At 34.8% G+C, this 25,193-nt stretch overlaps 1 protein-coding gene across 2 annotated transcripts in view; it reads right to left on the reverse strand.

Annotated features, from left to right (window-relative positions):
- Positions 1-24,934, reverse strand: part of CDH9 (cadherin 9) — a 102,502-nt gene extending 77,568 nt beyond the window's left edge. The window contains exon 1 of one of the 2 annotated variants that reach the window (XM_084881656.1): positions 24,867-24,934. The gene's annotated coding sequence lies outside the window, so the exon portion shown is untranslated. The remainder of the gene's footprint in view (positions 1-24,866) is intronic. The other variant, XM_084881657.1, reaches the window with a different exon arrangement.
- Between the last annotated feature and the right edge of the window lie 259 nt (positions 24,935-25,193).

A 25,193-nucleotide genomic window follows, 5' to 3' on the forward strand; every position in this document is an offset into this window, starting at 1 on the left:
GCTGGCCATCTTGTGGTGGCCATCTTGTGTCACATGGGGGTAGTGATGGTCAATCTGCATATTACTCTTTTATTAGAAAGGATAAGAGGCCTGGTGCATGGGTGGGGGCCAGCTGGTTTTCCCTGAAGGGTGTCCTGGATCAGGGTGGGGGTTTCCTTGGGGTGTGGGGCAGCCTCGGCGAGGGGCCTGTGGTGGTTTGCACATCTCCCAGCGACCAAAGCAGAGGCCCCAGTATCTGGGGTTTATTTACCTTCTCTAATTGAAACTTTGTAGCCTTGAGTGGAGGCCTGAGCCTGCCAGGGTATGTGGAAAGCTTGGCTTCCTCCATTGCCCGAGGCAACCCTAGCCTCCTAGTCTTCCAGCTCAGTGGCTGCCACCATTTCTGTTGGGATTTATTTATCTTCTATAATTGAAACTTTGTAGCCTTGAGTGGAGGCCTGAGCCTGCCAGGGTATGTGGAAAGCTTGGCTTCCTCCATTGCCAGGGAAACCCAAGCCTCCCTCCTACTCTCTGTGGCTGCAACCATCTTGGTTGGGATTAATTTGCATACTCACTCTGATTGGCTGATGGGCATGGCTGGTGGGCGTGGCTGGTGGGTCTAGTAGAGTGATCGTTAAATTGCATATTACTCTTTTATTAGATAGGATGTTCTATTAAAGTTCAATAAAGGAATATACATCTGCCTAGGAAACTATAAATTAGATTTGAGAAGGTCATTGTCAGGTATTACATTTACTGTTTTAAAGGTATAAGCACATTCAAAGTTTATTGCAAATGTTAATGTGAAGCCTGTAGTAGATATTGGTCATCCATGCACATACCATTAACAAAGCCAACTACCTTTAGGTTTGGCTTCCAACTGCTTAGATCTATCTCTTCTTCCAGGAATTTTCCTAAACTGATGAGAATCACCAAAGTAGGGATGTTATTTCACTCACCACCACCGACGCTGAAGTACGAATATCTAGACCCTTTGCTCAAGAGTCTTTGTTCTCAGAGCCCCTCTCTGTGATCAGGCCGATGCTAGACTCAATTTGAGGCAATATTGGTGTCATGTTTCCCCCCACCCCCTGTCCTATTTCATTCTCCCCTACCATATTCTCTTACTCATTGTACTTTGTTACAGTAGCTCTAGGAATCCAATATAATGCTGCTTAAATATTACTATTTATTAACCATTTGTAATATTCCCTTAACTTTTTCAGGTAAAAGTAAAATATTATTTTTTCCTCTGTGCTTCCATGTCATTGAGACCATAATATTGACAGAGAGGTAACATGAAGACTTTTTTAAGACCACAAACTGAGAATCATTTCAAAAGACTGTACTACCTACTAGCTATGTAACTTTTTAAGAAACTCTTCTATGTCTCAGTTTCTTAATTTGTGAAAGAGAGTCATAATAATGATATATAATAAAAGGGTAATATGCAAATTGACCCTCACAGCAGGAACTACCGGGAACAACCATCAGGGGGCAGATGCTCAATGCAGGAGCTGCCTCCTGGTGGTCAGTGCACTCCCACAAAGGAAGCTCAGCTCAGTCACAAGCCAGACTGAGGGCTGTGAGCACATTGATGGTGGCAGGAGTCTCTCCTGCCTCCTCAGCAGCACTAAGGTGTCTGACTATTGGCTTAGTCCAGATCCCCCCTGGCAGACATCCCCCAAGGGCTCTTGGTTTGTGAGAGGGTGCAAACTGGGCTGAGGGATGCTTCCCCCCCACCCCCGCCCCCCCGAACATGCACCATTCCTATATAATAAAAGCCTAATTTGCTAAGTGTCCAGTTGTCTGGTCATTCATTCAATCAATCAAAGTGTACTATGCTAAGGCCATTCAACTGCTTGTGATAATGTGCACTGACCACCAGGGGACAGTTAGTCTACTGGTTGACCAGTCTCTATAGCATGCACTGACCACCAGGAGGCAGATGTTCCAACTAGTAGGTTAGCTTGCTGCTGGGATCCTGCCCATCAGGACTGAATGAGATCGGCTGGACATGCCCTGGAGCCCTCCTATGGCCCCTCCCTGGCTGGCCAACCTCCTGTGTCCCTCCCCGGCTCCAGTTGTGCACTGGTGGATCCCTCAGCCTGGCCTGTGTCCTCTCGCAATCTGGTACCTCTCAGAGGATGTCTGAGAGCCAGTTTCAGCCCAATCCCGCAGGCCAGGCCAAGGGACCCCACTGGTGCACAAACTCATGCACCGGGCCTCTAATAATGCTAATAATACTCATAGAGCTGCTACTAATTCTCTTGAAAGACTTTTAAATATTCTTTTAAAATTAGCTACCTTTAAATTACTCTCTCTTTTCAGACTATAACCCAAAACAGTCTTGCACAGCACAGAAGATTCAAAATATGTGTTAGAAGACTACATAATATATCAATATTTAAAATCCTTAATGTTCAGTGTGTTGAGTTAAATATCATATGTCTTAAAACATTTTGAGAATTCAAAGAGGAAATGTAATATAGAAAGATATAATATTAAAATATTAAATCATATATAAAACATGAATATTTCCATTTAATTATTATTCTCAAATATATATTAAACATATGCATATATATTTGTTTTCCTCAGCCAATATGAATGTAGACACCAGAAAAATTACACTTATATTCTTGAAATGTACTGTGTAATACTATGAGAGCTTCTTGCAAACATTTCTTGGCACTGATGCCAATTTAAATGTCATTATTGCAATCACCATGGTAATGTTTTCAATTAGCACTACACAGTCACAGCATTACGTGAGCCTAGAGTACCATTTGGCAACATTTTAATGGGCCTCCATATTATTTAACTTTATCAAGTGTAATCTAGCCAATCAAAAAAATAAAATAAGCCAGTGGTCGGCAAACTCATTAGTCAACAGAGTCAAATATCAACAGTACAACAATTGAAATTTCTTTTGAGAGCCAAATTTTTTAAACTTACTCTTCTTCTAATGCCACTTCTTCAAAATAGACTCGCCCAGGCTGTGGAATTTTATGGAAGAGCTACACTCAAGGGGCCAAAGAGCCGCCTATGGCTCATGAGCCGCAGTTTGAAATAAGCAATCACCATGATCTAGCTGAAGGTTTCATATTTCAAATACCCCCTAACTAAAATTTTAAGATATTTTAGTATAAATATACAATAGCATGTTTACCTTTGCAAGTCACCTATTTGAGCACAATACAAAAGTGTCTCATTTTCAGACATTGATAATAATAATCCTGTTTATTTCATTTGAAAAGTCCATATGAAAATAAAATCACATGTGAATGTAATAATTAAACCCGTGGAAAGAAGGAAAATTAAGATCATAGTAACATAATAGTCCTTTATTATTGTGATAGCTGGCATTCATTAAGCACATTTGAGGGACCAGTCACCTTTCTAAGTGTCTCACAGTGTGTGTGGCCATTTATTCTGTTCCCATACAACCCATGCCTCCATCATCCCAGCCCATTGGGGTTGTGCTTCTATGCCATCCTGAAGTTCTGTGAAGCTATTTAACTAGGAACGTTTGAGTGGATGCAATGTAGGTTCTTTCTGGAAAGGGGTTTTATGAACTGTTCCGTGAACCTGTCACTGTCGTGTTTCCTTTGCCAATGCCAAAGAGCAAAACTTGTTAGCCTATAAACCAAAATGATGAGAGGGGCTACCCCACACCCCTACCAGCCAACCTGTGATAAATATACAATGGGAGAGAAAAAAAAACTTTTTGAAAAAACTTCACTGCACACCCTAGTCCTTTTGACTGATACATGTATCTTAAATCACATTATCAGTCTCCAAACCAACTTGATGAAGGTGCTATTATTTATATTTAATACACATAAAATATGAAAGTGCCAAGTGTTTAAATATATTGCCCAAGATAATTCCTGTTAGGTGATGAGAAACAAAAATGAGCTCTGATACTAGTACCTGCATGGAAATTAAGAGCTATGATAGTTTCCCCTGCTAATCCAAAATAATTTAACAGAATATCAGCATCCGATAAGCTCATTCAATAGCTGTGAGTGAATTACAAAAAGCAGGAGTGCTAGGTACCCCCCCCTTCCCCCCCAATGACCAGATATCTTCCTCTCCTGGTTTCTACTTCCTTGTCAAAGTCAACTTCAAACTCTTTTTCTAGCTTTCTTGGCAGAAGCTAATGCACAGCTACAAAATTGCCCCAATTTCCTGATAGTCCCCAATCAAGTGTCATCCTACTTTATAAGCACTTACAAAATTCCCTCTGCTATATTTCCAAACTCCATAAGCCTACCCTAACGCCTTCCGACCAAAATACCTGAAAATTTCCCATAATGTGCAGTATGCCTTGTTATAGGAAATTGCTTGGCTACAGCAGTGTTTCTGGAGATCTTTTGGGCAAAGGGCTTCTCCAGTGGCAGCTGAAATTTACACTGAGGGAGTCTGACTCAGGTACACATGAAATAACCACTGTGCTGTAATCCTAATAAAGCAGTATTTACTTTGAGAATTAAAAAGGTAATTAACATAGGTTATTTTCTTTTTTAAAAAATATATATTTTATTGATTTTTTTTTTAACAGAGAGGAAGGGATGGGGATAGAGAATTAGAAACATCAACCAGCTGCCTCCTGCACACTCCCTACTGGGTATGTGCCCACAACCAAGGAATCGAACCTGAAACCCTTGAGTCCACAGGCTGATGCTCTATCCACTGAGCCAAACCAGTTAGGGCAGTGATTTCCTTTTTTAAAATAATTCTATGAGAGATCATTTTCCTAAATCAAGGGGTCTTTTTAAAACAACATATCAAAGAAAAGTAGTAAAATTGGCACAAATGTAACTTACTAGTGTTTATATAATACTAGAGGCCTGGTGTATGAAAATTCATGCAGTGGATGGGTGTCCCTCAGCCCGGCCTGCCCCTCTCATAGTCCGGAGCCCTCAGGGGTGGACGGTGACTTGACAATCAGGGGAAGGTGACACCCCATCACACCTCTGCTACTGCCACTGCCAGCAGTGCAAGCCTTGGCCAGCCCTGGTTACCTGAGCCTTGGGCAGTCCGGGGAAGCTGTGAAGCCACCATCTGAGGATTGCTTATGCCTGGGGCCAGCCCTGGGTGGCTGGGGGGAAGAGGAGACAGGGGGACTCTGGAGGCAGGGCTGAGGGGACTGGGCACTGCCATCTTGTGTCTATGGGTGCTGCTATCTTTGACAGCAAGGCAGTCAATTAGCATAGTCCCTCCTTATTGGCTTTGGGTGCTACCATCTTTATGAGGGCATGCCAGTCAATTAGCATATTCCCTCTTTATTAGATAGGCTGGATTCATAAGGAGAAATTATTAAGGAACAGATTGAGTTTCCACCCCACTGGTCCAACATCATGTGCATACTATTGAATTAATCACACCCTCTGCTTATGGACCATAATTATTACTTCATACAAGAGCCTTCACTTTGTTTTAATGATTTATTTTTATCTCTATCAGGCATTCTCAGCTTCCGTGATTTTCTAAAGATTTTTCAATAAAAACTTGTGAATCAGAAGTGTTTTACAGTAAAAATTAATTATCCTTATGATGTATACAGAGGTTAGTGGGGAATTATGGCTTGCCTTGGAGGAAAAATAACAGACCAAGAGTTCAAGTGATCCAGTGCACTCCGTGACTTATAGTTGCAACAAAACACCTGACGATAGCAGACTATTTCAATAATTTGAACATGTTATTTTTCATCTTACACATGATGCCCATAATTGCATCTTTTTTAAAAAAGCACTGCAAAGTTAAATATGTTTACAATTTAGGTAGAAATACTTCACAACCACACCCTGAAATATGATGAAAATTACCACACAACTCAATATCTCTATTAACCCACTGAATTTAAAGGGAGAATATTATTTTGCACTCTAAATAATCATGCTCTCACAGTTGATCTTACAGGACACATTTTCTTTGCTGGAAGATGAAGTCTCAAGAGTAAAAATGTATCTGAGTCAATTCCTAAAATCAGGCCTATTGAAGATCCTTACACTTCTTACTAAGAATCCTTCTCTTTATGAAACTCGTATAATTTTACCACATGGTAAGACCATTTTATTTTTTCTCTATATTTGCCAACAGAACATATGTTTGCTGCTTAGATGGCATCATTAAACACCAGATATATGATATACCAAATTAAATATATATTCATCAAAGCAAAATAAAATCTTCTAATTTATGCCTCTTAGGAATGTGCCTGTTACTAAATGTAAATCCTAAAATATATGCTCTGGTTTCTGGTACATTAATAGTAATTCCCAGAATTCTTTAATTTACGTTCTATTGCATAACGTTGTAACTCTGTATCTGCCAAACTCTTGCCACAGCTGTCTTTTCTAATAGGATTCTGCTTATTAAGCATATGAGGGTCGCCTGTGTCAACAGTGAGACCCAGAACTTTCAGTATGTCATTAGCTCCTGAGAATCACTTAGTGAAAAATCATTTTTAGTTCAGAATTTTGTCATCCTACTCTAATGAGACATCATTGTCATCCGAACTAATGTAGGTAAATAGACAAAGGGACTGTATGGATAAAGACAGATACAACATGCACTGGTGCTTTTTGTGACTTTATTACTCCGATAACCTATCCTTTAACATTTATATATTTTTACTGGTTTTGAGCAATGTATTTTTCCCGAATTGTAACCATCCTCAGAAATAGATATTGTAGTACTTCAATAATCTCTAACACACAGTATTGGTATGTAAGTATCTACTATTAATGAACTTTATATTTAATTTTCTAGAACATAGACAAATTATCAAGTATGGGTTTTGGCCATGCATGCATAAGTGCTTTCTATGACACAGTGTTAGAATCAGTAGGCTCTATGAAGTTGAGGAGAGGGATGAAGGTGAGGTTTTTGTTTGACTAAAAAACAAAACAAAACGTTACTCATTACAAAATGCCACAATGTGAACAGAAATTTTTATATGACTTATTTACAAAAAGCTTAATCACTGTTTTATGCTAGCAACTATGTCTGCCATCAATTAAGAAAATAATCCCATTTGGCCAATATACTTAGTAACGTATGTGCTATTCATCTTTTAAGAATGCTTATTTAATTTCAAATGATTATGAACTTGGAGTTTTTCAATGATTGCATTAAAAATTTGAAACTGGTTCTATGTAGAGAAAATTTTGCATGATTGGTCACATAATTTTCTCCTAAATAGTCGTTTAAAATCCAGCATAACTTAAATCTAATGTGGAAAATATCCATGAAATGACATTTTTGTTTTCAACCAACTCTTAAATATTGTTTTAAAAGTCAGAAACTTAAGATGTGATACATTTTACATATTTAAAAAAATGTTGGTGAGATTGAGAGAAAGATGGGGATGCAGATAAAAAGTTTCAGAGAACACATTGTTGTTGTTTTTAATCCACCAAGAAGAAGGCATTTGCTAATTTGCTTAAACCTGATAGTTCTCAAAAGGTTCCACTTAGACCAATTAGAGTTGCAGGTGCCAGAGTGTCATCAGGTTCCTTCATTTTTTTTCTGACTTTGTTTATTCTTCTGCAATATGACAAGCTTCAAGTTTAATAAGTATAAGAGCATACGTGTGTACATAAATATACACACATGTATATATAGTACCCAACACACACACATATATATCCAGGAGATGACGCAAATATTAGTTTATACTTCTTTTTTTTTTTTAATCCGCCCGCCCCTTAGTTTATACTTCTTTATGTATTATCTTCTAAGTCATTACTGAAATAATTAAGGAACATAGTTATAAACCTCTAAAGTAGCAATTCATCAATGTACAATGTCTGGTATTCAGTACTTTCTAAAGTATTTATTACTAATTTTAAAAAATGATTATTGCATAGTTTATAAAATAACTGACCTCAAATATTTTATTTGAAGACTTGATTTAAAATCCTCACAAAATGAGGTGAATATTAATTCATTTTAAATAGTATATATTATAACACTTTGCTAAAATGCATTGTTAATTTTAAAGCAAAGTGTTCAATAAGCATTCAAGTAGTAAAATATCACTAGATGTAGCTTTAATTTATTTTAGTTTGAAGATGGATTAAAACTATTAATTTTACAGAGTTTAACAACCAAATAAACGTTGTCTCAAATATTATACAATGACAGTAGAAATAAAGGGAAATTCGGGCATTTTCTCATATTTTCATATAATCAGGGCCATCCAAAAGAGGGAGCTAAAGTATTGTGCTAAGTAACTTAGTTTTATCAATTTGAGGATTTGGATCAGTTTCTCAGACAAATTTTTAGATGTAAAATTTAGTTTGGTCTCATTTTGATTTATAAACATATTAATGAGCAGTACTTAATTTTTGGTCATAATGTTGTATATACTCCCAGAATAAAATTATTTTTTAGCCATCATAAAATTATAAAAATTTGCAGCAAGATCTCAGACATCTCTCGTAGCAATATATTTGCTAATACATCTCCTAGGGCAGTGGTTGGCAAACTCATTTATCAACAGAGCCAAATAGCAACAGTACAACCATAGAAATTTCTTTTGAGAGCCAAATTGTTTTAAACTTAAACTTCTTCTAATGCCACTTCTTCAAAATAGACTCTCCCAGGCCGTGGAAGAGCCACACTCAAGGAGCCAAAGAGCAGCATGTGACTTGGGAGCTGCAGTTTGCTGACCACTGTCCTAGTGCAAGGGAGACTAAAGAGAAAGTAACGAATGAGACTACATCAAATAAAAAGCTTCTGCACAGCAAAAGAAACCATCAACAAATTGAAGAAAGAGCCCACTATACAGAAGAACATACTTGCCAATGATACATCTGATAAGGGGTTAATTTCCAAAATATAAAAGGAACTCATACAACTTAACAAAAGAAAGATCCAATTGAAAAAAAATGGGCAAAGTACCTAATTAGACACCTCTCCAAGGTGGACATACAGAAAAAAGACATATGAAAAAATACTCAAAGTGGCTAATCATTTGAGAGATGCAAATTAAAATGACAGTGAAGTGTCATCTCACACCTGTCAGAATGGCTACCATCAACAAATCAAGAAATGAAAGTGCTAGCAAGGATGTAGAGAAAAGGGAGCCCTAGTGCACTGCTGGTGGGATGCAGACTGGTGCAGCCATATGGAAAACAGTATGGAGTTTCCTCAAGAAATGAAATATGGAACTGCCATTTCTAGGAATATATCCTAAGAAAGCTGAAACACCAGTCAGAGAGAATATGTGCATCCCTATGTTCATAGCAGTGCTATTTATCCTTTGAGATAGCATGGAAAAACCTGGAGAATATTATACTAAGCAAAATAAGCCATTTAAAGAAAATTACCAGTATAACATGATCTCATGTGTAGGTGGAATCTAATGAACAAAATAGATCTAGAGACAAAGAAGCATGGAATAGACCAATGAATCTCAGAGGGAATGTGGGAGTGAGTGGGTGAGTGGAGAGAAATTAACCAAAGAACTTATAGGCATACATGCATAACCCATAGTCACAAGCAATACTGTGGTGAAGGCCTTGGGGGAGGAGGATGGAATGGAGGGTTCTTCAGGAAAACGGAAAGGGGACATCTGTGATACTTTTAACAATAAAGATGAATCAAAAATAAAATTACAAACATTAATTACAAAAGATGAAAGGAATATTAAGCAACATTTCTTAGTACTGAGCGTTATAAAGGAAGGGGTGGAATCACATAAGTCTCACGTAACCTGAATCACATGATTTTTCTCCTCACTTATAGAAATGGATTTATAGTAGTCCTGCCTTATCTGCAGTTTCCATGGTTTCTGTTACACTCTATCGTAGTCCAAAAATAGTCATGGGAAATTCCAGAAATAAACAATTCACAGGTTTTAAGTTGTGTCCCTTTCTGAGTAGCATAAAAAGAAGAAAAAGTTCATGTTGTCCTTCTCTGCTTTCTGGCCATGAATATCCCTTTCTGGATATGAAAGGATATGCTGGCAACAGCAATGTTTGGGCTCCCCACCTGTTAGTTCCATGTCCCGTAGCTGCCCTCTGAAATATCAGATCAGCTATTGCAGTATCTCGGTGCTTGTTTTCAAATAACAATTATTTTACTTAATAATGACCCTCACCCAGAAGAGTAGCGATGATGGTAATTCAGATATGCCAAAGAGACTTAAAGTGCTTCCTTTAAGAGAAACATGTATGTACAGAAAAAAATATATCGTGTAAACGTATAGAGTTTGGTGATATCAATGTTTGCAGGCATCTACTGAGGGTCTTGGAATGTATCACCTGCAGATAAGGGAAACAAATATAATAATATTGAGGTTGTTTCCATGTACATCAACACCTCTAAAAATTTGGGGGGGGGTTTATTGAGTGCATCTTCCTAGAATTCTTAGTGCTAGATAACTGTTCCATAACTCAGTCGTTCAGGAGGAACTGATGAAGGGATAAGAATTTCCTAGAACAGGGAAGCTGGGCAACATTTTAAATTAATTTATTATTATTATTTTAGAATATTTTATTGATTTTTTACAGAGAAGAAGAGAGAGGAATAGAGAGCTAGAAACAATGATGAGAGAGAAACATCGATCAGCTGCCTCTTGCACACCTCCTACTGGGGATGTGCCCACAACCAAGGTACATGCCCTTGATGGGAATCAAACCTGGGACCCTTCAATCCCCAGGCTGATGCTCTGTCCACTGAGACAAACCAGTCAGGGCAATGAATTTATTTTTAAAATATATTTTTATTTATTTCAGAGAGGAAGGGAGAGGGATAAAGATAGAAACATCAGTGACAAGAGAGAATTGTTGATCAGCTGCCTTCTGCACACCCCACTCTGGGGATCGAGCCCACAATCCAGGCATGTGCCCTGACCAGGAATCAAACTGTGACCTCCTGGTTCATAGGTAGTACTCAGTCACTGAGCCACATGGTTGGGGGCTGAGTGACATTTTATAATAAAGTTACTTGAAGCTAAAATATATTAAAAAAACATGCCTCTGAGAAGCAACCAAGAAAACTGACCATATTTCAAACAGTCAATATTTTTAAAAACTTAAAAATAAATGAATAAATAAAGTAATATGATCAATTGCTCAATAATGTTATCAATAGATAGAAAACAGATTTTAACATAATATTAATAGGGAAAGCTATGTATCCATAGATAAATCTAGCCACATTACTCATTTCATCTAGTCAGTTATAGCTATTTTAGTTATAGTTTGCTTTATATCCTTTGTCCAATAGTAAATGTAATTACTTAGAAAATCAACAATAAAAGATGCACAAAATAAGTTAATTCTAAGCTAAGATTTCTGGATTAATCATGTAGAATTTCATAAGAGGATTAAAAATAGGCTTCTTTATCTATTTGACTTAAATTTCTATCTGTGGTTCAGTGTAAGCAAATAAAGAATCAATATTGACAATACATACTGAACTTGTATTAAATCAATGTCTTTCAAGAACACTTTTAAAAGTAACATAAAATATGATTCATCTATAAAACACACCAAGGAACATATAATATTTTACATTACTTCAGCAATATCACTGGCAAAGGGATTCTGTATGATGATTATGTGTGTGGTTTATCCAACACAGCTGCTACTCATTCCCCACAGACCAGGGTAAGATACCATTATTAATAAGGGTTCATTGGCAAAGAAAAATAGAATCTGCAGTTCCTTATTACAAAATGGGATTAATTTAATTAGTGAATAGGTTAATTTCTTTCTTCAGAACATCAGAAAGAAATCTGTTACTCCAGTAGGAAATTGCAAGAAGGAGATGATTTATCTATAAATAATTAATTTTCTTGTAAGTAGATTGTGAAAGCAAAATATTTAATTGACTAACAGATACTCATATTATGTTTTCTCATGAGATTACATTCAAACAGGGTGTTGTTCTGTTGTGAATTGTTAGAACTTATCTTACATGGTCATGCTTTTCTTATTAATCTCATAACACTATCGAGAAGAAATCATTATGATAGTAATTTATTTTGTGTTTAAATGGGATCTAGTACTGAAGTCCCTAAGACAAATTATTTGTTAAAATAAGAAATAATATCCAAGGATAGAGCATGAAATGATGACCATGTATAACCTCAAAGAAATTATTGGCCTTATATTAATCTGGTATTTTACAAATTTAATATTTTAGAAATTCATTTCACATAATTATTAATTCTTCAAATGAATTCAGTCTTTATTTTAAAATTGTCAAACTGTGATATTTTCTTTTTTTTCAAAGATTGGACAATTTTGTTAAGAAATTGCTCCATATCATGCAATGTTGTCTATAATACAGAAATAATTTATGTATATAAATAGTATAAAATAGTAGAATTTTATACCTTAAGAAATATGTATACTTTTAAATAAATGAATAGATTATACTATTTTAATTAGTTACAACACAAAAATGTATTAAAATAAATGACTGAATTTTGCCTTTTAGGTGGTTGATATCTGAATTTGTAATATTACTTGTGAATATGCTGATAGAAAGTTTGAAACAGAGAAGTTCTGTACACACACTGAAATAAATACATTTCTGAATATGTGTGACAATAATGGAACTCCAACTCATTATTTTTACACATGGGGATTCTGAACTCAGTGTGGGGAATTTAGGCAATATGGACAAGGCCGTTTGAATACATGTGATAGATCTGGTACGTGAGTGGACTCCAATGCAGATAAATCCTTTGAGAGGACCAGATATGACAGCATGATATCCAGGTTCTTTCGGATATTTTCAAGCAAATAATTTCTGTTGTTTTATTTTTTCTTTGCAAGATGGAAGCTTGTTAGAGAAACAATTGAATGTTAAATATATGTATATAACTAACTTACAGTAAACATTCAATTGACTTTGGAAGTGAAAGAGCCCTTAGACTTCTCTAGTCTCTCTCCACCATTATTAAAGTGAACAAACAGATTAAATCCCGAGCGGTGAAGAAAAACAAACCCCTTATCTCTGGTCCTTTTACTCCCAACCATTGTTCTCTTTATTATTACTAGATTGTAATTCCACCTTGTAAAATTTGGACCCAAGAAAACATAACTAGAGAGAGCTAATTCAGATATGATTAGGAAAATATTGAATAACCACTAAAACAATATATAGGGTCCTGGTACAAAGAAAGGAGATTTGGACTTAACAATTATTTCTGAAAATTTAATCAGAGATTCACTCAAAAAAGGAAATCAGCAAAAAATGAAAGAGAACTATAAAAGTGCCAAAAGATAAAGGTAGGCACGTCATACTACACAAAGTGATGAGAGCAGACCCTCAGAAGTAGAGATCTGCAGTCACAGAAAGAATTAGATTCCTTCTTTTGGAAACTATAGTAGAAGTAGGAAAATCATGTTCAACATAAAATCACACAAATAGAAGGGAACTAATATTTGGAAAAAGTTGAGATAATTCTAGAGCAGATCCTATTCTAGTGCCTTCAAGGAGAGAACCTCCACTGAAGGACTTGTGTGCATGCATATAAACCTAACCAATGAACACAGACACCAGGTGTGCTCCTAACCTCTCACCTGCCTGCCTGCATATCATCCGTAACTGCATCTGCCTCCCTACCTGATTGCCCTTGACTGCCCTCCCCTGCTAGCCTGATCTCACTCCCAACTGCCCTCTTTGCTTTGGCTCACACCACCATGTCTTATCTCCATTCAGAATCAATACAAATATCACCTTCTCAACAAAACCTTTTACCACCTTGATAAAGTTTCACCTATCCCTTTAAGTAACTGTCCATCACACTGCCTACTTTCTCAGCATTCATCAATACCTAAGTTCTTATTTATTGTTTGTGTCACTACTCTAGAGAGGTCCTTCCTGAGATTAGAAACTCTTTGCCTCATGTTTGCTGCTATTACCTCAACACCAGAGAAATGATGAGTGCGTTGTAAAAGGTGAAGAAAAAATTGGCACTAATGTATGAGTTCAGAATAACAAATTTACTAAATAATATAATAGTTTATATATTTTGTGAATGATACAATTCTACTTTATAAAGATTAGGGATAAGCTATCAAATCATTAATATTCACCACAAATATAACTTCCAGGTTAATTATAGTGGATGTTACTCATAAGCTTGCAATCATTGTTACCATTTTGGTTTGAACTATACTTCTGAAACCATAGTAACATTCTCATACAAATAAACCACCTTTATAAGCTGTATTCATTTTAAGGTAAAGAAGGTCATTTACTTTATAATCATTAATATAATTCAAAGCATAAAAGGGTGCAACCATAAAAATGATAGAAAAGGAAAGTTAAATACATGGCATTGAATTATGTGATGATATGAAATTTTATTAACGTTGATTTAAAAGACTTTCATAACTCATTCATATCTCTAAGATCCATGTGTAATGTACTCATTTTTGCTTAAAGCAATAAACTTTATAGCATTGTATCTGCGATAGTAAATATTCTATATTCAATATGGTATAAATTTATAACAAAATTGTTCAAAATATATTTCCATTGTATGCTATGTCAATCTTAAAAATTATATCATGTATATTAATGTTTATATTCAAAATGTTGTAACTGACCCAGATTTACCTTATCTAAATAAAAGAACAATGAAATTGGTCATTAATTCAAGCTAGGTCTCTCTCATGCTTTTCTATATTGAGATTCCCCACATTCTTTACCTAGATATGCTAAGCCTGAGCAACAACATTCTTAATAACAACAACAGTGGTCATAAGCACAATCTGTTATGTCTCCTCCTAATACATTCTGATGTCAATACTGTTAATATCTTAATTTTACATAGGAAACTACAGGCCCTCTAGGGCTTTAAAATACTTTCTCATTTTCATACACACATTAAATAAAATGCACAATATTTTTGTAAGATTTCAGAGTTGTTTTTGACTCTTTAAAAACCTATCCTTTAGGCTCATTAAGGCTGTAGCCATATTTTTAACACTCAGATTTCAGTAGAAAAAAAATGATAAAACCAGTTGCTGAAGTCTCTGATTCAAAGCTGGAGAGTACTGACTTACTTCTGGATTTGATAGGGTGTGGGTTGAGGGTCAGAGAAAAGGTGGTTATTTGAATATTTTTAAAAACATTTTATATTTTTATTGATTTCAGAGAAGAAGGAAGAGGGAGAGACAGAAACATCAATGAAGGGAGGAACTCACTGGGGATCGAGCATGCAACCCAGGCATATGCCCTAATCTGAATGAAACTGTGACCTCCTGGTTCAGAAGTTGATGCTCAAATACTGAACCATGCTGGCTGGGCCCAAACATATTTTTAATTTATAAAATTACATTTGTGAAGTGCATCAATGCTTAAATTGTTGGTTTAAGGAGAGCAAGTACCATTTCATTTATTATATATTTTATTATATTAGTACAGCAAAGAGATACCGTATTGAGGTTCTTAGAAGAAAAGTGCCCAAAGGGCTAGAGCAAAGATTAATGTAAGATGTGACAAGGGTTATAGTTCTCAGAATTTGGTGACAGTTTATCTTATATTGATTCTAAGTGAAATAAGCCAGTCAAAGAAAGAAGTACCAAATGATTTCACTCATATGTGGAATTTAATGAACATAATGAACTAACAAGAAAATGAAGACAGACTCATAGATAGAAAGCAGAGAACTTTGGTGGGGCAGTGGTGTTGGATGGGTGGAAGTATTGAGCAAAAAAGAAAAAAATATAGATAATTATGAGCCCAAAAGACAATTTTTGCATGTCTTTGGAAGTAGTGAGGATAACTGGGGGGAAAATGGTCTTGAATTTATTTGAAAAGTAGATTTTAAAAGGGAGTTATAGTCCTATCTATCTGTGCTCCCTTGAATTGTGATGATCACTTTCGTTTTTAGGGATATTACTGAAGAGTTAATTTTACACAGGGTAACCAGAGTCATCTGTAAAATGTTACTTATTTTTAAGATGAAGTAACGAGGAATATATCTACTGAAGAGTAAGTATAGACCAGACAATTTTTTTTGCATGAGTTTAATGCTCTTTGGTAGGGTAGAATACAGATTAGTTGCAAGATGCATGGGGAAAACTAAGACTAAATAAAAAGAGGTCACAAGCAGGTACATTTTGGCACTTACAACAAGAAGGGAGTCTCTAAACATTGAAGTTGTTTGGAAGTTATGGTTTCCATGTGAATATCTCCCAGCTCACTTAAGACATAGCAAGTGTTTAATAATGAGTAAATTCAAAGGTAAAAAAAAAAGTAATTAGCCAGTGAATCCATTAATTCATTATTACCAATAATCTGAAGATCTTTTTTTTCTTTCCTGATTGTGAATTTAAAAAATAACAATGGACTGAAGGGTGCATATAGGTTTGTGACCATCCTCTCACCCAGCTGCACACATTCAGGACCCCCTCCTCTCTACTTTTACTGTCTGATTGACTGGAAATGAGTCTTCTAGGGTGTTGAGTATTATCAAGGTCACCATTCATTGCGGAGAGATTGGTCTAACAAGGAGACATCCTGCTACTCACCGAAGTCTGACTCTAAGTTCAGGAATGCAGTGCTGCGTATTCACAGCTGCACGAGAATATCAGAGAATCATTTAAAAAAAAGGGGGGGGGGCTTGAATACCTAAAGCTGTCCTTATCTAATTAATATCCATTAGGTGTGTGCGGGAAGAGACAAATTGGCAAAGGGTATCGCTATTGACTGTTCGACCTCAGGAGTCCCCAGATGGTCATGTACAAACTGTTCACGTGAAGAAGCTGATTCTGTGTTCCATTTCCAGGGAGTGGAAATGACAGTCCAAAGAACAGTGTGCAGGTGTTAAATAGAAACAATGCTTCTCATAACTAGTGAATAGCAGGATGTCTCCTTGTTCGACCTATCTCTCCTTAATGAATTGTGACCTTGGTCATACTCAACACCCTAGAAGGCTCATTTCCAGTCAATTAGACAGTAAAAGTAGGGGGGTGTGTGTGTCAGAGTCTCTAAAATCATCTATGCCTATAGCAACCAATTTTTATTAGCTCCATTTCTAAGGAGTTTCTCATGTTGGGAAGGCTACTTTTCCGTTACAGTTCACTGAGTCATGTCCACAAAATACAAGCCCAGTTAAGAATACTCAGAGTTAAATTTATTCTGTCTTTGAAGTGGAGGCGGTAGGGGAAGATGATAAGGGGATAGAAGTCAAGCAATATGGAAACAGATGTAGAAGCAAGACTCAAGCTGCAATGAAAGTAGGGAGGCATAGGAAGTGAAAAGTAGCAAGGTAAGTAAATCATCACAATCCTTGACACAAGTTAAAATACTGGAAATAAAAAGAATACAATCAAATAATTAGATTTAGAAAAATTATCTAAAGTGTTAACTTTAATAATGACTATATATATCATGGATAGTTTATAAAACATCTCTCATTTATAGAAAGCCACTATAGCCCTAGCTGGTTGGCTCAGTGGATAGAGCATCGGTCTGCAAACTGAAGGGTCCTGGGTTTGATTCTGGTCAAGGACACGTACCTCAGTTGCAGGCTCCTCCCCAGCCCAGGCCCTGGTCAGGGTGTGTGCAGGAGCAACCAAATGATGTGTTTCTCTTACATTGATATTTCTCTCTGTCTTTGCCTCTCTTTCACTCTCTCTAAAAATCAATGGAAAAATATCCTTGGGTGAAGTTTTTTTTTTGTTTGTTTGTTTTTTGTTTTTTGTTTTTTTTAAGCTACTATATATATTGAATGAATATGTATAGAATTTTATAATGATCAAATAATTATTTTCTAAACTCTGCTTTCACATCCAGGTATTATAGAGTATGATATGATTTATGAATAGTTAGGGATATTTTTATCCAAAACTATAATCTGGATAAAATTTTCATTCTGGCACTGAATTTATTCACTCTTTTCATATAGGTTGTTCATTTACATTTTCTTACAATTTTAGAAGAGTACAATTTATAAATATGGTCATTGAAATATAGTGCAAGACATATACATGTGACATTTCTATTCCAGAATAACATTTTGTTTCTCCCTGAATATGTTTAAAGTTCAGTTTCAGTGTCAGACGTCTATAAACACAGGGTAGCCTCGGGTGTAATGAAGAAGGCTCTCTGTGCCCATGTGAAATAAGGTGTGTGTGATCCCAAAGGCAGTGCTTCATTTGACGAGCAGCAAGCCACAAGCAGCTTAGGTCTGGAGAGGTCGGACATCAGATATCCTTGATGACATCATTATTAAACTCAAATTGTTTTTTTTTTTTAATAATGAGCAGTTTAATAATAACTGCTACTGAGTCTGTGATAGAATCCCACCACCTTCTTGTCTCCATTCTATCATTTTGTCTCCATCAGTTTCAGTATTCATCACTGGGTATACGTAATTACAAATCCAAGTACTCTCCTGATATATATATAAAATTTCTATCAGAACAATTATCCTAATACTGTTCTAAAATAAAAAAGTCCAAAGTTGGAACTATTTTCTTATATAAATAAAGTAATCACCCCTCTTTAGCTACGGAAAACAAAATTTAACACAAGGTGTCAAGCCCAAAGTAGTGGCTTGATATCCATCATACATATTTAAATATCTATTGGTTTATATATAAGGAGGCAACTATATAAAGATAGCACTGATAAAAATGCTAATTTCAATGTACTAAAAATAACCCTACAATATTTAAAATATAAGTTTATTATTGACATTCACTACTTATATTTTAATAGTACTCCATATTTTTAACTTAGCAAAATTAATTATAAGTAAAAATATATTTATTGCAGGTATAATAATAACATTCTTCATTGTTAATGATTGTATCAGGGGTCTCAATTTCAAGTTAAACATAAAAAGCAGACAGATATGATTTTCGTGCATAATCATGTGTTACGATAATAGTGCATCAATTATTTAGTCCTTGAAGAATTAAGTATTGTCAAAAATAAAAATCTGAGTATTATTTAACATTTGTGTATTAAAAACATAACTTAATTGAAAGTATACATACAATGTCACATCATATAGATAAACAGGCAATATTTGGGAAAGAAGGAAAATTATTATCTCTCTTCTAATAGTTAAATTTACTCCAATCAGTACATGCATAGTTGATTTATAATGTCCTAATAAGTTATAAAATTAATGTGGAAGAGGGGACAGTATTACAAATATATTATCCTTGACAGTTTTATTAATTATTGTGCATACGTTATTAGGTATAAGGCAATACTATTTAATTTTAATATCATGTTTTTTTATTTTAAAGCAAATTTCCAACTTAGCAAATAGTTAACTTACCCAGTAATACAACAAATATAAAATGTCTATTGACCTGACCCTCAGTGAGGGAAAATGGCCAAATAAATAATTTAAATTTTACCACATAATGTTCTTCCTTTGCATTATACATAACAAGGAAAAATAATGATTTTATGTTCTTATATTAATGATCTAATTTCTACCTAATATTGTTTGAGATGGCATTGTTATTTCTACTTAAAATAGCACTTTTTCATTCACTCTATGAGTGGGTAAAGAGATTATATTTTTATTAGGTCTTCAAGAGTTGTGAACATTGGATGAAGAACAATTACTTCCAGTTACAGTTTTAAAATATGGAAGTCTAATTCTCCCTAATCAAAAAAGTATCCAAAGCAGCCATAACACATGAGCTGTAACTGAGTTTAAATTTACTAAATTAAAATAAGTTACAATTGTTATTTTATTATTTGTTCATGATAACACATCTATGAATGCTCGACAAAAGAGCCTGGTAGTATCTAATGTTTCACCATTATAACAATTTAAAGTCTATAATTAATTTAACCATCAAAATAATTTATTGTATTATCCCTTTTCCTTTTCCATATCTATTTAGGGTGAAGACATGTACATAGTCACTTACTGACATAGATACACAGAAATTTAAATGAAAACACAGCTATGGTTGCAGATATATAGGTAAAGATATTAAACTACTTATAAGCCCTGCCGAGTAGCTCAGTTGGTAAGAGCATTGCCCTGATACACCAAGGTTCAGGTTCGATCCCTGGTCAGGACACATATAAGAATCAACTAATGAATGAAATAAGTGAAACAACAAAAATCAATGTTTCTTCCTCTCTCTCCCCCTTCCTCTCTCACTTTCTAAAACCAATAAATAAAAATGTAAAAAATATATTAAATTATAGATAGGTAAATGAGAATTTGCAATTTGACCTGCAAGTTTTCTTGGATGTTTAAACTTTATTACCATTACAATATAAAATATATTTTAATTTCTTAAATTTCGAATATAGTTTTTGCATTGTGAATTATTTATAGCATGTATATGTGAATGTTGGAAAATAATATTTCAGTCTATTGCAGTAAATTATAGTAACCTGCTTTGTAGGAAAAAAATGGATGAAAGTAGTTACTTGATTGTCTGAGGGAAAACACCCTTTGAAACTTTTAGAATTGATGTCTCAGTTTTATAGAGCATATTTTATATGAATGAGAATATTTTATAGAAGTAGAGCATATTTTACATGGAGATCCTTCTTCATTGCACCCAAGACTAAGCTGTGTTTATAGATGTTCCTGTAGGTGAATTATTGACATTTATATGCTTACACTACACATTGTTATATGTGTTGTTGTCTTCCCTGTTATACTGACTTCCTGTAAATAGTATTTCTTATTTTTATTGACTTTCCTAAGATCCTTCTTTAGTAACTATGATAAAAAAAATCCATTATGCATTGCGTACTTGATTAATGTTAAATTAAGTATACTGAGTTTAGTATATTCCAATATAAATTTTGTGAGGTGTATCTATTTCTTACATTTAGAAACATATTCGTCTTTAAAATAAAAACCAAATAATTACTAGCCAGTGGTTTCTCCCTAGCAAGTTGAATAAATTTGGTTTGAAAAATTATAATGAAGTCATCCATGCTCGTCACAACTGTAGAGCCAATTTGAAAAAGTAATATGAACCGCAGGCTTTTTAATTCATACTTATAAAACAATCATATGCTGTGGTGTTTCATTGATTAATTAGGAAGTCCAAGAATTATCTTGCTCATGAGGAGAAATACAGAACATAAAAGCACTCATTCTTCCTGCAATTGATTTATAATTTGGCAATGTAATTGAATAGAAAAATGAGAAAGAAAAATATTGAAGACTACCTCAAGAAAATCTTCAGGTCTTTTTTCCTACCTCTCTCATAAAAGTAAATAAATATCCCACACGTGCACACACACACACACACACACACACACACACACACATGTGAGCGCACGTATGCACTCATACACACTGCACCACCTCCACAACGATAATACCTCAGGAGGTTTCCATTTTCTCTTCATTGGCAGATCCATTATAATGACTTTTTGCGTTTGGGAGGTGTCTCTTGCTGGTGCTAATGTAAAATGCCTTGCTTAGGTTCCAGAGATCATGCTTTTATTCAGGCTCTTTGCATTCTTAATGTGGCTATAAGACTTCTTACCAGTGCTAAATTTAGGCACAAGTGCATTAACGTATTAGGACTGCTATGGAAATGTATAAAAGTGCTATAAAGACGCTCTCCTCACTGGGCATCCCTTACTGTATTTCAATGATGAGGATGATGGCTATTCCAGGCAGAGGAATTTAAAAAACAAAACAAACGAACAACAACAACAAAAAAAAACCACAAAAAACTTTTTCAAGATGTTTAAAGCAATCCAGGAAGCATTGCTTTTAGCTAATTACTGTGTGTGTGTGTGTGTGTGTGTTTGTGTGTGTGTGTGTGTTTAATTTTTCATATACAATTTGACAACTTTAGATATGTTACTTGATTTTTTTTAATCCTTAGTTTTCTTGGGTCATATCATAGTTGGAGGTTAAAATCCCTTTTTTAAAAGTTCTAGAATTTGATGTAAAAATCTAAATAGCATAATGTCATGATTATTTAGGAGGGTATATATTTTAAGACACACACTTTGTTAAAGAAACAATTATGCAAAATACAAAGAAAATATGTTCTATCTCAGGAAACATGCCTTCTGTTCTACACACACCATGTCTATAAATGAGTGACAGGTACAAAGAAACAAAGCTAATTAAAACTCATGTCCTTTTGGTCTTAACATACTTTCTTCTTCCTTAAGAAAACTTAATATTATTTGAGTAGATACTTTAAGAAGTAAAATTATCCAATAAAGTATTCAGAAGTATAAATAACATATCACATTGGACATTTTTTAAAGTATCACGCTGTTTTTTTTCCAATGTAAGATTTACTTTGTATTTTTAAATTTTCATTTGATGGAACAACATTAGTCTAATGTATAGCAATTCACCCATTTCACGGAAGCATCTATATTAATGCTAAATAATAATCCATCTAGGCTGTTTCCTTTCAAAGAGAACACTTTACAGCCAATGTTTATTTATTACACATATTTTTCATTAAATTAACTTTTACCTTAATTTATGCTTTCTTCTGTATGATATATTACCATAATGCTCACATATTTTGTTATGTAATTTTTTCAAAGCACTCTGATTAACTGCACCGACTCACAGTGTAAATGTTGTAGGGAATGTGTATTTGCCTCAAATCACTACTGATGTCTAAAGAGAGGTGAGCCAGAAGAAAAAAACTCTCCAATTAATTTTCCCAATCCTTTAGGCGAATGTGCCAGAGAAGAGAAAGTGCATTGGCTCAACTTTGCATTTGCTGGGATCACAGGAATACACCAGATACAATCTCCAGGCAAGGTGACACTCAGAAGCGCTTCTGCTCCAACACACAGTTTGTCAAGTTGAGCAACACAACATTTAAAACTCTAATTTCAAAGCCAATCTTGATATTGTGATATTGTTACATAGGCAGTGGTAAAAGGCATTTTCATTTCAATTATGCAATGAATACAAAGATCATGGTATAATTATGTCAACCATTTCCAAAATTGTCTTAAAATATCAAGTAGCATAATAAAAGGAAACTTATGCTTTTTCCATTCTAGAAAGTATTGGATTATATGAGTTGCTTTATTAGCCCTACCAAATCTGACTTAAAGTTAGTGAATTACTTTTACATTGACGCTACCTATCTGCTCCCTCTACAGCATTTTTCTATTCATTATTCCCAGGATTAGATTTGCTCACAGCAGGCACTTTATCTTACATTTTCTCATTTTTCAAAACAAACATAGAGATGACAGTATTTTTTAACATCTCAGCATACATCTAAACGCATGCAATTGTATTTTACAAATTTGAGAAAATTTGAATTAAAAACCAGAATGTATTCTATGACAAGATCACAAGTGCAAGCTGTTCATGCTATGCCCAAGTTCTTTGCTTCTATGTGCCAGAAAGCATATTCTTTAATTTTCTTTGTCTTTTTTAAAAATCTACCATCCAAACCTGAGTTAGCCAGTTTTGTAGTTACACAAATGTATTCTGCAATTGACATAGCATTGCCTAGGCAATGAAGCAGTGTCTGAATCTTAAAATAGAATCTTAAAATCTCTATTGAATGTAGGAGGTGTTTCAATCACTCTTTTTTCCAAGTTAAGAACATTGAATGATCAATTTAATTCTTAGTCAAATATGGTTGAAGATTGATAGCTCTTCTAATTTATAATGTAAAAAGTAACTTTCATGCAAAAGTTACTACTTTTTGTGGTCACAGCATCACTCCCTTTTTGCACAGTACATAGATTTCAAAACCCTTATAGAAATCTTTATTAGTAATCATATATATATATATATATATATATATAACAAAATATTAAATAACAAACATCCAAAAATACCTCCAGATTCTCCTAAAATCTATAGTTCATTATATTCCCATCAAAAATTGATCATAAAAATAGATGTGAACTTATCTACTACAGGTGATCCCTTTTTGTCTAATGCACCCTGTTATTTAAAGTAGATTCTAAGAGCATACGGTATTAGCAACATCTAAATGGAAACATTATAAAATGTTGATAACCTTACAATTAAAATTGGTCATACCATTTGAGATTAATGTGCTTGAAAATTTAATAGATGTGAATGGCTATATTGATTATAAAAAAAACACGCACCAATGCTCCATCAAATCAATGCATTTTCCAAGTCCCTTCAAATAAAACATGCCAGTTTTGCTTTTGAAACTCTTTCCCTCCTGTGGTTTTCATCCAGTCTTTATTACGTTAAGATACATTTGCCTACTTAATGGAGAGCAATTATATAGCCAACCAGCATGCACATTTAGAAGGCTGACCAGAGTGAGAACCACAGATATTTAAAGAAACCTTTATCAGGTAAAGTGATCACATTTACCCTGACATTCTATTTCCATCTGTATATGTTTCATATGTATAACTTCTTTTTTAATATTAGAAAATGAAGAAATCATGTGTTCTTAAATTATGAAAAAGATGCATTTATTTTTTATAGTTCTGACTCTAAGCAAGCAACAGTTACAAGAAAACCACGGGTCCATTTCAAATTAATTTAAGAATAGTAATATACTTAAACATACTAATGTATGAGTACTAAAGCTACTAAAACCAGCCAGCATAATATAAAGTTTGGCTTTATTTTTATAATACTTCATATGCAAAATTTGAGCATTACAGAAAGAGCTTGGTTAAGTATCAGTTTTGTAAAAGTAAAGAACCAAATGTTTGCAAGTTTTTTCACTGAGTATTTTAATAATACTGTATTCGAATACTATAAAATTGTGTATTCTTACCTGCTTCCAAATGAGTGGAGAGAGAGAGAGAGAGAGAGAGAGAGAGAGAGAGAGAGAGAGAGAGAGAGAGAGAGAGAGATCTACTAGGAGAAAAGCAATATTTGCACTACTTCATTATTAGGGGGGGGGAAATTGAATAGCTCATAATTCGCAAGCAAAGTAAATAGCACTTACTGTTGGAAGCAATGGAACTGAGTTCAGCCTTGCTCAGCACTAAGGACTCCGGCAGCGTTGTGGCTTCTGTCTCATTCCTCCTCTTTTTATAGGATCTTCACAGCTGAATCTTCATGCATCTCAGTGTGCCTCTCTCTTGGAGCATTACTTCTAACTCAGACAGGCAGGAAGCTGAAGCCAAAGGAACTCTCTATCTGATTGGTTTCCATTCAGCGTTTCTGATTAATAGCAGACAGTCCCTCGCAGGGGAAGATACCGCCGCTGATGGCGCTGCAGGGCTCCAGGTTTGGGACTGGGGCAGCCAAGACCTCTGTAGGCACCGCGATT

The sequence above is a fragment of the Pipistrellus hanaki genome (genome assembly GCF_964339955.1).
Source record: "Pipistrellus hanaki genome assembly, chromosome: 4".
NCBI classification, from domain to species: domain Eukaryota; kingdom Metazoa; phylum Chordata; class Mammalia; order Chiroptera; family Vespertilionidae; genus Pipistrellus; species Pipistrellus hanaki.